This window comes from Mesocricetus auratus, unplaced genomic scaffold, assembly GCF_017639785.1.
Source record: "Mesocricetus auratus isolate SY011 unplaced genomic scaffold, BCM_Maur_2.0 Super-Scaffold_100676, whole genome shotgun sequence".
Taxonomy (NCBI): Eukaryota; Metazoa; Chordata; class Mammalia; order Rodentia; family Cricetidae; genus Mesocricetus; species Mesocricetus auratus.
Window position 1 is genome coordinate 89,543,151 of NW_024429266.1, and position 10,975 is coordinate 89,554,125.

The window sequence follows — 10,975 nt, forward strand, 5'->3', positions numbered from 1 at the left end:
CCCAGCACAATTCTTCACAGACCTTGAAAGAACAATAATCAATTTTGTATGGAAAAACAAAAGACCCAGGATAGCCAAAACAACCCTGTTCAACAAGGCAACGTCCGGAGGCATCACTATCCCTGACCTCAAGCTCTATTATAGAGCTATAGTCCTGAAAACAGCTTGGTATTGGCACAAAAATAGACAGGCAGACCAATGGAATCGAATTGAAAATCTGGGTATTAACCCACACACGTACGAACATCTGATCTTTGACAAAGAAGCTAAAAATATACAATGGAATAAAGAAAGCATCTTCAACAAATGGTGCTGGCATAATTGGAGACTGGCATGTAGAAAAATGCGGATCGATCCATGTTTATCGCCATGCACAAAACTTAAGTCCAAATGGATCAAAGACCTCAACATAAATCCAGCCACACTGAACCTCTTAGAAGAGAAAGTGGGTGGTACCCTTGAACGAATTGGTACAGGAGACAGCTTCCCGAACATAACACCAGTAGCACAGACAGTGAGATCAACAATTAATAAATGGGACCTACTGAAACTGAGAAGCTTCTGTAAGGCAAAGGACACAGTCAGCAAGACAAAGAGGCAGCCCACAGAATGGGAAATATATTCACTAATCCCACATCTGACAGAGGGTTGATCTCCAAAATTTACAAAGAACTCAAGAAGCAAGTCTCCAAAACAGCAAAGGACCCAATTAAGAAGTGGGCTGCAGAACTAAATAGAGAGTTTTCAATAGAGGAGTCTAAAATGGCTGAGAGGCACTTGAGAAAGTGCTCAACATCCTTAGCCATCCGGGAAATGCAAATCAAAGCAACTCTGAGATACCATCTCACTCCTGTCAGAATGGCTAAAATCAAAAACACCAATGACAATTTATGCTGGATAGGATGTGGTGAAAGGGGGACACTCCTCCATTACTGGTGGGAGTGCCAACTGGTTCAGCCACTTTGGAAAGCAGTATGGAGATTCCTCAGAAAAATGGGAATAAACCTACCACAAGACCCAGCAACTGCACTCTTAGGCATATATCCAAAAGATGCCCATTCATATAACAAAGATGTCTGTTCCACTATGTTCATAGCAGCTTTATTTGTAATAGCCAGAACTTGGAAGCAACCTAGATGTCCCTCACCCGAAGAATGGATAGAGAAAATGTGGTACATCTACACAATGGAGTACTATTCAGCAGAAAAAATAATGGAATCATGAGATTCGCAGGCAAATGGATGACACTAGAAGAAACCATCCTGAGTGAGGTAACCCAGTCACAAAAAGAGAAACATGGCATGTACTCTCTCATATATGGATTTTAGACATAGATCTGGGGAGTGCCAGCCTACAATCCTATTGCCAGAGAGTCTGGGAAACAGAAACTTCATTTACTGGCTGGTTAAGTACTGAGCTGAACTCAAGAAAGCCAGTATCAGAGAGGGAGGACTGATGATCAAAGGGATTAAGACTGGGCTGGTTTAACCCCAGAAACAGCTGACCAGACAAAGGTTAACTCTTGAATCCCAGGCATCAGCCTGGGAATCCAGCATGGGACTGATCAAGACCCCTGAATCTGGGTGTCAGTGAGGAGGCCTAGGTAATCTATTGAGCCTTGGACAGCAGATCAGTACCCATCCCAAGTATACACACGGTCTCTGGACTCCCATAGAACAATGTGAGGTGCACTCTCACCCTGAACTCTTGGGGAAGGGTCTAGGCCCTGCCCTATATGAAATGACAGACTATGGACACCCCCATGGAGGGCCTCACCCTCCCTGGGGGAATGAGGGGATAACGGGGGGGGGATGGGGGGAAGGCACGGGAGGAGGGGAGGGAAAGGGAGAGGGACCTCGTACTGACTTGTGAAGCAACCTTGTTTCTTATCTAAATTTAAAATGGAAAATAAAAAAAATATTAATAAAAAAATAAATAAAGTGCTTCAGACTTTTTTCCTAATCATTTCACTGACATTTTACTCCTGTGAGTAAATGTTTTTGTACCATACATATGTCTATGCTTTATATATGAGAATAATGCTATTTTTATCCCTTTGGGACCTTTTCTGTTTTGTTTTGCTTTAGTTTTTGGGTTGGGGGCATGCATGCATTGTGGGTACTACTGCGTTCATTAAGAAGGGATGCTGTAGCCTAACCTGTATTTTCTAGGGCATACTTAACCAGTGCCTCATGGGCCGTGAGAGGGTGCAGCAGGCAAAGGCACTTGTCACCAGGCCTGACAACCTGAGTTCAACCCCTGAGGCCCACTAACTCCCTCAGGTTATCCTCTCAGCTCTACGTGCCTGTCATACCACATGCCTCCCAGTGATAAACAATAAGCAAACAAATAGAGGTTTTAAGAATAGTCCCAAATCTGCCATATATATGTGTACACACACACACACACACTTTCTCACACTCTTTCTTCTTTGTATATGGTAGAGATCCATTTTATGTTTTCCATTTTCAAGGAAACTAGCTTTCTAGCTTTCTTGGACCACTCAAAATAACCACCGCCCCTATAGCCACTGTCCCCTTATAGCCACTGTCCCTATAGCCACCATCCCCCACCGTCCCCTATAGCCGCCATCCCCTATAGCCACCATCCCCCACCGTCCCCTATAGCCACTTCTAGTGTCCAGTGTTCAAGTGTGGTCTGTTCTACATTCTCTCTTCTGTTCTACCATGTGCTAGTCTATCCCTGCACTGACAACAAAGCTATAATTTTTACTGCTTAATGCAATTCTTTTCATCATCATATTCCTTCTCGCCTGTACCAGAGCACACGCAGAAACAATGAACCCCGGCTTACAAAAGAGTATTTGCTTAGCACCTGCCTTTGAAGTCTTTGTCTACCTGCTCAACAGAAGAAAAGCCACACAAGTGCTACTAATAATGAGTCTTGACACTTAGCAGGCTCAGCTTCCCTTCTTCTTCAGAAGCATCTTGTCTGCCCTTGGCTCTTGGCTCTACCCTGTCCATTTTTGTCTTGGTTAGTCGGATTCCAAAACAGAATATTGTGTGTAAGCAGCAAGGGCAGGGTCGGGCGCCTATAGCAAAGCAATGACAGTGAAACCATGCAGGAGGCAGATTATGCGTCAGAGACCTGGCACGTCTGAAGTCTGGGGCCCGAGGATTCTGGGAGCCAGAACATGGCAGCCCTTTACAGAGACACTCAGCTGGTGTCAAAGCATGTGGCCGTCTCCACATGCTGAGTATCACAAAAACAATAAGCCGTTCACATAAGCCTCCTATGGGGAGATTTGTCAAGGAACTAAAATCACTCACTCTAAAAGAGAAAAAACCCAAATAATTCAATTGTTGAACTCAGCTCCAGGCTAAAGAGATCAGTGAAAAGGAAAAAGCAAGGCCAGAATTTGAAGTTCATACTCAAAGGTATCAATTTTCCATGTGAGGGGGCAAACCCAGCCCATCTACCCAAGAGATCTCGGTATCACTCCATGTCACTGGAGTTTATTTTGTTTATTTAAGGTAATGATTATTAAGCATTTACGAACAGGCATGTTGTGTATATATCTAATTTAAGGAACCCTCAAAATCCTAATTAACTCCAGGGCTGAGTCCAATCTATAATGGAGCAGTAAGCATTTTCCTTTGATGGATATAGCTGGGGAAAGACGGAGGATTCCCTCATTTACAGGGCTCTGACAATCAAGTCTCAAACCAGTCTTAAGCTTATTTAACCCAGATAGAAAAGACACAAACCAGGAGTTATCAGGTTACAAATGATATGCCCACTGGAAACAGGGGCAGCTTATATGCCCACTGGAAACAGGGGCAGGTTAAATGCCCACTGGAAACAAGGGCAGCTTATATGCCCACTGGAAACAGGGGCAGCTTATATGCCCACTGGAAACAGGGGCAGCTTATATGCCCACTGGAAACAGGGGCAAGTTAAATGCCCACTGGAAACAGGTGCAGCTTATATGCCCACTGGAAACAGGGGCAAGTTAAATGCCCACTGGAACCAGGCGCAGGTTATATGCCCACTGAAAACAGGGGCAGGTTAAATGCCCACTGGAAACAGGGGCAGGTTAAATGCCCACTGGAAACAGGGGCAGACGAGATGCTGGCTGTATCCTCCATGGAGACAGGCAAGAAGAAAGGAAGTGCGGGAAGATGGGTATCCTAAAACACAAAGCCTAGGGTACCCATTATATGCTCCGTTGAGACCGCATGAACAAAGACTTGGCCCCCTTACTGGGACCAGGAAGTCCTTGGTATCAGATGCCAAGTATTGGCATCAAGGATTTTCCAACAAGGAAGGCAGCTGCCTGAAATCCTTTGTGGAACAACACAAGTTATAAATAGACGTATAAAATTTTTTAAGCAGAAGGCAACAGGCTTAGCAGAGCTACTCTTCCCCTTTGGTTCTCCTCCCTCCCTGCATCGCCTTGCCTATTAAATCCCTGCTACCAGGCAGAGCCATCTGCCTGCTAGCCAATCCGCTGTCCCAGCCTCAGGAGAGCCAGGATGGAAACTAGCTTCTATGACAACCTCAGGTTGTGACCTTGCTTGTGGAAAAGAGTAAATCTTCCTAACTCACCCTTGGCTAATTGGGCAGGAGGTAAAGGAGACGAGAGCGCTGTGTCCTCTCTAACCGGCTGGCTGGAGCACCAATCTATCCCTTGCAGAGACAGCCTTGGCTTAGCAACAGACTAAAGAGAAAGGCTGTATGCTGAGAGCTACTCTGGGGGCGTCTGTGTGAGAGAGAGCAGGGGTGGGTGCCTTTCATCCCTTCTAGCAGATACAGAGGCATCCGGGCATGCAGATTGAGAATTAGTTAGGCCACTGTGTCTCAGACATTGCTGGGCTCGGAGCCACCTGCAGACTTGTGGAAGCACAGGTTTTGGGGGGTTAACTCTCAGTATTTCTGATCTGATGGAACTAAGAACACGCATTTCTCATAAGCCACCAGGTGACAACGATACTGCCAGTTTCAGGAGGACACTTTGAAAGCATTCAGTTTAGCTTAACTTCCTGAGTTTACAAAGGAGGAAAATGGACCCCTAGGGGCTCCCAACTGGTAACTGGCTTCAGCCAGCCCAGCCCAGAGACACCTGGACTCTTGTGGTATTTCTTCTACCACTCCAGGCTGGCACGAGACCAGAATTAAAATAGCAAGGTGCTATTTTAATCACAAATGTTACCCTTTATGACTGAGGATGGCCAGCCTCATACGCTGTCTCCTCTCCCTCTGCTGCCCTAGTCCAATAGATCTGGCTCTGCTGGCTCAGCACATAAATAGCCCACTCTGGTCTGTCATCCACTATCCAACAGGGCTGAGAGGCTGGGGGCGTTGCCATAGATGTGTGTCCACTCTGAAAAGCCTTGTGTCTATTTTGCTGCCCCGCTGTCCTTGCTGGTTAGTGAGCTGGAGATCTGAGGGGCTCCGCATTGACTACCGAGTGACACGCATCGGCCCTGAACTCTAACTCTTCCTACACCCCCCATGTTCACTGAAAGCTTTGCCCTTGGCGTCTGGCATTTCTCTTCATGGCACCACCTTTCTTGACGAATGGTCACCCGTGGGGGTGGGACGTGGTTGAATGACAGTGGGAGGCTGGGGGAGTGGCTGGTGATGGTGAACTTTCCTCTTGCTCTTCCTCCTGGGTTGGAACATTCACCTCCACTCAACCCTGATGGCTTGTGCTCTGCATCCGGCAAGCAAGCATCTGCATGACATCCGTCTGCCTAGAGGGTTTCTGAGCCCCTAACTGCCTCTTAACTCCCTTGAGCTATGGTCTGCCAACCAAACTGGAAAGCTCAGACTCAACCTGGCATGGCATCCAAGGTGAGACTGGCCTTAAGCCGCCTGCAGACCTGTCCCTGTCACTTCCAGGAATGGTTCCTGCAGTGGAGCGGTTCCAAGCCTTATCGCCACCCCCTCATCCTCCATCTCTTTGTGCCCAGGAGATCTGGCACAAAGGCTTCCTACGGAGGGCAAAAGCTCCGAGTGGGTCTCCTCGGTGAGGAAAAGGAATAAACGAGATCACTGACCGTGATGCCTTGCATGGCTCCCTTGGTTTGGAAAATGGTGGCCCAGAACAAGACAGACCGCTAAACTGTTCTGTATTACGAATTGTCTGGGCTGGCAACATGGCTCAGCCGACAACAGAGCTTGCCACTTGAGCCTGACGGTCTGAGTTCAGGACTATGGTGGAAGGGAAGAGCCAATTCCAGAAAGTTGCAGACACCTCACCCCCCACCCCCCATCCCAACCCTGACTTACACACACACACACACACACACACACACACACACACACACACACACACACGCACACACACCTACCTCATAAGAGTAATAAAAATTAAAAATTTAAAGAAAGAACGGGTTAATGACTGGCGGTCATGGGGAAAATACAAGCGAGGGTCCTGGCGAAGTTTTGAGCAGTCTGAGTGGCACAGGGGTGGGACAGCAGCCGCGGAAGGGATTGCCTCCATAGGGAAGTCAGAGGACTGCCCTGCTCAGCTTGTCTGCTGTGAGGCAGCTTGACCCCTGCCTTGCTCCAAATATTGACATGCCCGCATGCCCGCGCAGCTGTTGTGGTGACACGCAGGTGGGAGAGCAGGACGACAGACCGAAGTGCAACCTGCTCCACCTCACATCTGCTGAGACCTGCGTGCAGCTCACAACACTCCACCCCAGCTCCAGGCTGGCACGTGCAGCCAGGCGGTGCACATCCGAAGACGGGCGGTGAACATCCGAAGACGGGCGGTGGACATCCGAAGACGGGCGGTGGACATCCGAAGACGGGCGGTGGACATCCGAAGACGGGCGGTGGACATCCGAAGACGGGTGGTGGACATCCGAAGACGGGAGTGGTGCTGGGAGACACAGGAAGAGAGCACCTACAGGCGCACGATACAGGCCAGGACGTGAAGCAGCGCCCTGCTTGCAAAAACACACCGGAAGCTTCGAAAGCAGCTTTGAGATGATGCTGGTAATTCTGAGACTCCCCGTCGCGTGGAATATTCCTTGACACTGTGTGGATATATATCAGTGTGACTGCTTTAATAAAAAAGCAAATGGCCAGCAGTTGGGCAGGATTTGGGGGCGGGGCAGAGAGAATGCTGGGGAGAAGAAGGGAGAGTCTCAGGAGTCATGAGCCAGACACAAAAGCAATATGGGAAGTCCACAGGTGAGGTAAACGAGCCTCAGGTCCGCACACAGATTGAGTAGAAATAGGTAAATCTAAGTTATAAGAGCTAGCTAAAAAAACAAGCCTGAGTGATGGGGGATATCCTTCTGTATGCTGTGAATATATGTGTCTCTTATTGGTTGATGAATAAAACTCTGATTGGCCAGTAGCCAGGCAGGAAGTGTAGGTAGGGCTACCAGATGAGGAGAATTCTAGGAAGAGATAGGCAGGGAGAGTCACAAGGGAGACTCCATGTAGCTACTGGGAAGATAGGATGCTGGGCATTCTCCAGTAATCCAAGACGATGTGGAAATGCATAGGTTAATAAAAATGGGTTAATAATCAAGAGAGAGCTAGCCAATAAGAAGTTTGAGCCATTGGCCAAACAGTTTATAATTAATATAAGCCTCCGTGTGTTTATTTGGGGCTGAATGGCTGTGCGACCAGATGGGACAGAAAGCCCCATCTACACCTAAGCTACCAGCTGAGTATTTATAATTAATATTAAGTCTCTGTGTGGTTATTTGGGGAGCACTGTCACTCTGGCCATTTGAGGGAACTGGTTTGATTTGAGACACAGTAGGTTCTCTTCAACTTGAGCCCAATTACCTTGGAATCTGCTCCCTGATGAGATACGTAGGGAAAACTATTCATTTTCCTTACCAACAAAGAAATGAATAAGGATTAGAAACAAGGGAAAGGGGAGGAGGTGGGGGCTTGGTAAAGGAGAAATTCAATACTGTCTGCACACCAACGAAGTATCTGTTGTCCTAGAAGAAAAACTATAATCAACCTATTGTTTTCAGGGTTTTATAATTTTAAAGAAGAAAAAATTAAACCCTCAATCCTTCTTCTAACAGTTCGATTTAAGGAAAATTCCAAATGTCTTCCCACCCCCACTCCCCCACCCCCTGCTCCCCACCCCCCACCCTGCCCCCTTCCAGATTTTATCCCATCATTCTCCCAAGCAGACTTTGCATGGTGTAGAGAGGGTGTGGAAAGACAGGCTGTGAGTTCTAAAAGGCTCCCCAAGGTGTCATGGAATAGGATTATTTTCTTTATCCCTTCCAAATAAGTGTCGGCTGTCAGGGCTGGATGGATGGTTGGCATATTGCAGTGGGAATACAAAGGAAACATGGAGAGGCCTCCTGCCAAAACCATCCCTCTTCTTTATTTGTTACTAGGCCAAGAGCTGCTGGAGAGTGTCTCTCAGAGCACACCTTGGTCCTTTCCCCAAGAAAGCCAAACTTGGAAGTGACTAGCAGGTCTAATTGTACTTCTGTTGGAACCCAGATTCTCAAAGGAGTCAAAGAGATGTCTGGAAGCCTCTGTCTGGAGAGCACTTGATGGATTAGATCCAAGGCTCACACGGACCCAAGAAGCTGTCAGGGTGACTGGGCAGTGCAGGGCTGATCTGAACAATGCATTCCAGATGGTTTGCCTGCCTTCTTTGGGTTTGGGGCCAGTTGGAGCTCCCGGGCGGTCTCCCAAGGTAGGCTCCCAGAGGGCCCAGGGCAGCTGTCCAGATGGGAGGGACCAGGCTAAGGATCGCTGTGGCCAGCTCAGAACTTGAGGGAAGGGCCTTCTCCTTTGTGTTCAGCATCTGGATATCATTTTTCAAGCTATTAAAAACACTAACTCTTCTTTACTACATGTAGCCAATTTGGTTTGGGGTTTGGTTTTTTTCCTTCTTCTTCTTGTTGCTGGAGTGAGAGAGAGAGAGAGAGAGAGAGAGAGAGAGAGAGAGAGAGAGAGAGAGAGAGAGAGTGTGTGTGTGTGTGTGTGTGTGTGTGTGTGTGTGTGTCTTTAAGCACTTGGGAGAAAATTTCAATCCAAACAGTTGCACCCAAATAGATTCACCCAAATAATTTGGGACTATATAACATGGTGACACTCAGAGAAGGGACTCCAAAGCTCTCTAACAGACAGCTTATCACCATCCCCAAACCTCCCAACTTCATTCTCTAGCAATGACACGGTCAACGACAGAGACTACAGGGCAATGCCAGGACTTTGCAATACAGTTTAGTATTTAGCTTAGTTTTGTTTTGTCTTGTGTAAAACATAAGGCAGATGGGGAGGATCTTCTCCCCTGTTGAAGGCTTGCTGACTAGGCTATAGGAAATAAGCAGGAGGCAGAAAGAGGGTACAGGGGAGTATGTGACAGTGCAAAGAGAGGAACAGATGAATGAAACATGGTGCCTTCTGCCCTGTGCGTCCCCTGGCTGTGGTAGACTTCTCTACTGCGAAGTCCAAGGCCATTTTGCCTAAGGTCCTCTTACCACTGCTTGACTGGCTAGTTCTCCAAGGAATCTGGTCTAGGGGAAGCAGGAAGAGCTTCTGCCCTATGTATGACCATGGTGGGCTAGTGCAGAAACCTTCCCTGCTCCCATAAATAAGTCCTGGCTTATGAAGCAACAGCACCTGATGCTAGCTAGAGTGCCTATCTTACCAGAACATAATCAACCACAGAGCATCATGCACCAGCAATTTCAAAGAAACGAGTCCATGCATGTTGGACACAGGCGGAACCAGTGAACAGAGCAGGTTGGGGTCATCTAGAAAGAGAAAAGTTGTTAAAAGAGATTCTCTCATCTGATCTAGTAGCCAAATACAAGGTAAATCCAGGAACAGATGGACCCAAGCCCTCTACTTTCCATTCAGCTCCCCTTTGAACTCTGTTTTTGTGAAATGACATTGAACACATCTTAAAAATATGTGCAGTAGAGAATTAAAATCTTACGCATCTAATTACTTCCCCAAAGTTGACTTGCTGAAGAATGGAGATGGCTTATACACATATTAGTCTCCCCCTTCCAACATTTTGCTTTCTATGGTTCAGTTACCAACACTCACCTGAGGCCTGAAAATATTAAATGGTAATTTCCAGAAATACTACCTTACATTCTGGATTGTTCATATTAGTGTGATAAAAATGTATTGCCAACTCCACCTATCCCATACTATGAATCATTGCTGTACCCAACACATCCATGTTGCATATGCTCCCTGGTCACTAGTCACTTAGCTGCTGTCTTGGTCATGTGACTAACCACTGCCACATTGCAATGCTTATATATAGGGTTTGGTACTCCCTTCAGCTTTAAGTATCCACTCAGGATATTGGAACACATACCCCAAAGATAAAGACAGACAACTGTGTAATCTCAGAACCTTATGACCTACAAATGATAGAACAAAGTGTGTTTCCTAGCTGAGCTTGGTGGCATGCACCTGTGTGGGGACACCAGACCTTGAGCAGAAACCCACTTCCCCTTCGGCCTGGGAGCAGGCATCTGTGTAATGTTTACTGAAAACAATTCAGTGCTTTAAAGCTCTTGATAGGGCTCAGATAAGGGCTCCTCACTGAGATACCATGACTTTCACACCCCCTAGGGCTAGATGCCTCTTCCTGTCCCCCCCCCCCCCCGTGTCTCCCCGATTCTGGGGCCGGAGATTAAACCACCAGCCAGGAGGGTGAGAAGTCTGGAAAGAATGGTATGTAAATGGATGGCAAAAGTCCTTAAAAAGGGAAGCTCTTTTTTCTTAGAGAGACTTCTCCTGAGACTTCTCTCTCCTAAGGGACTTGGAATCTCCTCCTAAGCTGACTTGGGAAGCATAAAGTTTTCTTAAAGCAACCGACCGGTCTCTGTGTCATCTATCCCGACCACCTCGCTACATTCTCGGATGCAGGCCGCACAGCAGGTGCGACATACCTGTACTCCCAATGAACAGGAAGCTGCAAGTGGAGAATCATGAGTCTGAGGCTAGCCTGGGCTACATGGGAAAACTCCCTATCTCAAAAGCA

At 47.3% G+C, this 10,975-nt stretch overlaps 1 pseudogene; it reads right to left on the minus strand.

Annotated features, from left to right (window-relative positions):
• Window positions 1–2,758: 2,758 nt before the first annotated feature.
• On the minus strand, window positions 2,759–2,890 carry LOC121137356 (annotated as a pseudogene).
• Window positions 2,891–10,975: the final 8,085 nt, after the last annotated feature.